The 4,722-nt window shown below is 44.0% G+C and overlaps 1 pseudogene; it reads right to left on the bottom strand.

Annotated features, from left to right (window-relative positions):
- LOC113456299 overlaps nucleotides 1-4,722 on the bottom strand; it is a 9,554-nt pseudogene that overhangs the window by 4,070 nt on the left and 762 nt on the right.

Genomic DNA, 4,722 nt, shown 5'->3' with positions numbered 1-4,722 from the left:
TTTTTGTTGATGTTGTTTTGTTTTCTATTCAGCATTATAACCTTGGTTGCTGGGCACAACTCTTAATTCCTGAATTAAGATGATGCATGTATGCGGGCTGCTGATGCGGCTCAGCAGGTAGGATGCTAGCAGACACACAACCCTCCGTCTGAGCACCAGCACTGCATACACGACCCTTGGAAATGCAGGCCTGTATTCCCAGCTGTCAGGGAGGTAGCGGAAACCCAGTGTTCAAGGTGGTCCCAGGTGCTGGGATTAAAGGCCTGAGCCCCACTGCCCAGTTAAAATCCGACAGTTTTTTAACACCAAGTGCTTGGCCAGCCATCTTGCTAGACTGTATGTGGTTAACGTTTTTCCCACTTTCGTGTGTGTGCTGGGCATGTGTGTGTGCAAATTTTGTACATGTGTGGATGTGGTGCACGTGGAGGCCAAATGTTGATGTCAGGAATCATCACCATTTATTGACCTTCTGCCTTATTCACGAGGGAGGCAAAGTCTTTCCATCAACCAGGATCCAGCCCACCAGTGGGGAAATGCCGCTAGCCAGCTTGCTCTGGGGACTCCCTGGCTCCCCCTCGGTGAGGCAGGATTATAGGCAGGCCCAACCTGGCATTCACACGGGTTCAAGGGATCTAAATTCTGGTCATTCTTCTGCATCAAGCAGTTAACTGCTCAGCCATTTTCCCAGTCCCAAATGTTTGAGGTTAATTTTAGAACATTATACAGGGCTGGAGAGATGGCTCAGCAGTTAAGAGAACTGACTGCTTTTTCAGAGGACCTGGGTTGGGTAGCTAGCACCCACACTGTGGCTCACAAATGTCTGTAACTTGAGTCTCCAGGGAAACAGATGACCTCTTCTGGCCTCTGTGGGCACTGCACACACATACTGAACAAACGTACATGCAAGCAAAATACCCATGCACATCAAGTTTAAAATAATACTAATTTAAAAAAAAATCATGAATACAAGCTTGGGAAAGGAAGACAGAAGACTCTCTCTGGTATTTTATTCTCGTGCCAACTGAATTACCATGATTGGTTTTTGTTTCGTTTTGTTTTGTTGTGTAGCCCAGACCTGCCTAAAACTTACTGTGGAGACCAAGCTGGCTTCTGGAACTCACGAAAATCTGCCTGCCTCTGCCTCTCTAGTGCTGGGATTAAAGGACTGCCTACCACTCCTGGTTTGGCTTTACTAAAACTGTTAAAACTCAAGCATGAGTCTCCTTATGCTCTACCCTGGACAGAGCCTGCTGACCTGGAACCCTGATCGCTGCAGCATCCGGGGTCTGTTCTAAGACAGCTTCTCTCCCAAGGCTGCTGGGCGAGGATGTGTGTGCAAGTGCGTGTGTACATGTGTGCACGCATATGGAGAGAGGTTTATCTGAGAGCCAGACCCCGGGGTGGCTCAGCCCTTGCCTGCTATGTGCCCGTTCTTATGCCCTAGAATAGCAAAGTTTATCAAGGATATTCTTATAAAGTGTCCCCCTGACAGTGTGAATAAGCTACGTGAGGGAAGACAGGTTTATTTAAAGATGAGTTCTAGATTCCTGCCTGGCTTGTCACTATAAAAAGTTGGCATAATTGATGACCGTTGATAAAATGCCTTTTCTATCTTGGGGTAGCCGGGGTTTTGTGCGGCGTATGACAGACGATCAGCTGTTACTCCACCTGGCTTTCCCCCAGCCTCCTCTCGAATTGCAGGCTGCCTGGTTAGTTTTTTATTGTAGTTTTGTCCTTTCTTCTTGTGTCCATAGAAACAAACAGTAAGGCAGGGAGGGGGCTTGCCCTAGGGGTCCCTATGAGTCCCAGAACTTTGCTTGGAGCCCAAGAGTTTTCTTTGCCCTTAAACCAGACACAGGACTTTCAGGTCTCTTGGTGATGTCGTCTAGCTAAGTCCATACAGTCCCCTGGCCATTGAATATGAGAGGGTCCTGGTTCAGGATTTAGTTATGGGGGGATTAGGGGCCCCGTGCTTACATAAACTGTGGCATCCAACATAAAAAGCATATGCCCCAGGTTTGTCATCAAGCAAAGGGCATACATGAAACAATGTTTCATAATTTTAATGCTTTTTTTTTTTGCTATTCTTTTAAGACAGGACCTCACTATGTAGCTCTGGCTGTCCTGAAACTCATTATGTTAGACCAGGCTGGCCTCTAACTCACAGAGATTGAATGCCTCTGCCTTCCAAGTGCTGGGGTTAGTCATGCACCACTGTAGCCAGCTTTAAAAGTCTTTTTTTTAAGTTTTGTTTTTCTTTTGAGATTTTATTTACTTATTTTATATATATATATGAGTTTTCTGTCTGCATGTATGCCTATAAAGAGGACATCAGATCCCACTCTAAATGGTTATGAACCACCGTGTGGTTGCTGGGCTTCGAACTCAGTACCTCTGGATGAGCAGCCTTTTTTTTGGGGGGGGGCAGTGTTCAGGACAGGGTTTCCTCAATTTTGGATCCACCTGCCTCTGCCTCCTGAGAGCTGGAATTAATGGTGTGTGCTACCACTGCCCAGATAAATATCTTATTTTTATTTTGTATGTATGAATGTTTTGCCTACATATATGCATGTATACCACATGTCTGGCTGGTACCCAAGGAGGCCAGGAGGGCATCAGAGCCACTAGAACTTGAGCTGCAGATAGTTGTTAGAGGCACGTAGGTTGGGAATCAAATCCAGGTCCTCTGCATAAGCAAATGTCCTAACCACGAGATAATATCTCCAGTGCTCCCCCCACCCCATTTTATTTTTTTTTTTTAGATAGGGTTTTACTATGTTGCCCTGGCTAGACTGGAACTCATTGTTTAGACCAAGCTGGTCTTGCATCCCCAGAGACCTGCCTGCCTCCCTAGTGATGGGATTAAAGATGTGCCCCACCATGCCAGAGTATTTTATGGTGTTTGAAATCTGGTTGATAATATATACACCTAAATTTGTGAGAAATTTTCCAATATAATCAATATTTATGTGTTCTCATAGTCATTGAGATATTAATTGATCATAGAAGTATGAGCTGTGGCTGGTCAGACAAATTTTAGTCTGAAATTTAGATGTGGCATGTTCTGTGAGGAATCTTCCTAAGCTTCGGGTTCCTTAGAGGACTTTAGGTATTGACGGAATCTTCTGACAGGATTGCTCGATGAGACCGTAGTCACATGGTCAGTGGTCAGCAAAGGACAGGTGTGGTTGCAGTGAAGAAGGAGCCAGGATTTGACCTGGTAGAAGAAGAGCTAAATTCAACTTCAGAGAGAATTCTACAAATATTAAAAGATGTATTAAAATTTTTTCAATGCCTGCTGAGGTGGCTCAGTGAGGAAAGGCGCTACCATCAGGCCTGATGACCTGAGTTCAATTCCCAGGATCCACAGGGTAGAAAAAGAGAAGGAAGCTGGGAGGTGGTGGCGCATGCCTTTGATTCCAGCACTTGGGAGGCAGAGGCAGGCAGATCTCTGTGAGTTCGAGGCCAGCCTGGTCTACAAAGTGAGTACCAGGACAGTCAGGAATGTTACACAGAGAAACCCTGTCTCAAAATAAATAAATAAATAAGGAACGATAGAAAGAAGAGGAAGAAGAGGAGAAAACAGACTCCTACAGGTTATATATTCTGATACAGATTATAGTCTGAACTGTCACACACTTACATGCAGGAAGACACACAGACAGTGATGAATAAATGGAGTTTGTTTGTTTGTTTGTTTTTGTTTTTTGAGACAGGGTTTCTCTGTGGTTTTGGAGCCTGTCCTGGAACTAGCTCTTGTAGACCAGGCTGGTCTTGAACTCGGATTTTTTTTTTTTAATGAGGCAGAGTTTCTCTGTGTAACAGCCCTGGCAGTTCTAAAACTCACTCTTGTAGACCAGGCTAGCCTCGAACTCACAGAGATCCACTTGCCTCTGCCTCCTGAATGCTGGGATTAAAGGCGTGCGCCACCACCGCCCAGCCCTGGAATTTTACATGTATCGTTTATTTTGGAATAATTAATACATATAACTAAATATTTAAAGAATATAAAGAGTTAAAGAGTATAAGATTAACCAGGCAGTGGTGGCGCATGTCTTTATTCCAGCACTCGGGAGGCAGAAGCACCAATCTACTTCAGAGAAGATAATGAGCATCAAGGAAATGCCACATGGAGTTTACTTTCTTTGTGGCAAAAGTAAACAACTGGGCAAGAAAATTCCTTTGCCTCGACTGCTGACAGTATGCTGTCCTAAGTGGAGAAGCAGGACACAGAAGAAAGTGACTGCCAAACATTATCAAGACAAGGAGGGACAGCCCTTCAGAATATCCAGCTTCACAGAAAAGCCTGTCAGATAATCTAGGCCTGTAGGCCAAAGATGGATGCCCCAACATTGCAGAGAAACTTTGGGTGACTGTCCAGGCAGCCAGCCAGTTGCTTCTGTCATTTCTCACAGTTTTTGGAAGTTGCTTGCTTGCACTTCCTGCTTACTCAGCTAATATTAATTCCTTCTTGGGTCTCTGAGAAAGTTGAAGACTGGATAGTTATAGTTTTCCTTGGTGGCCAGATGCAAAAAGCAAGTTATGCAGAAAGTAAATTAGTCCAATATTTGGACTCACCAAGATGGGATAGATATGGAGTATTTTTCTCTGAATTTGTCAAATGCAAATGGACTAGACATTGTTGATATAATTATTGCCTGTATGTATATATATATATAGTTATTGTATTTATTATATATAGTTTTTCTTATATTAATTATA

Source organism: Microtus ochrogaster, chromosome 7, assembly GCF_000317375.1.
Source record: "Microtus ochrogaster isolate Prairie Vole_2 chromosome 7, MicOch1.0, whole genome shotgun sequence".
Classification (NCBI taxonomy): Eukaryota; Metazoa; Chordata; class Mammalia; order Rodentia; family Cricetidae; genus Microtus; species Microtus ochrogaster.
Note: the sequence above shows the minus strand (reverse complement) of the source record. Positions and strands in the feature narration are given on the sequence as shown.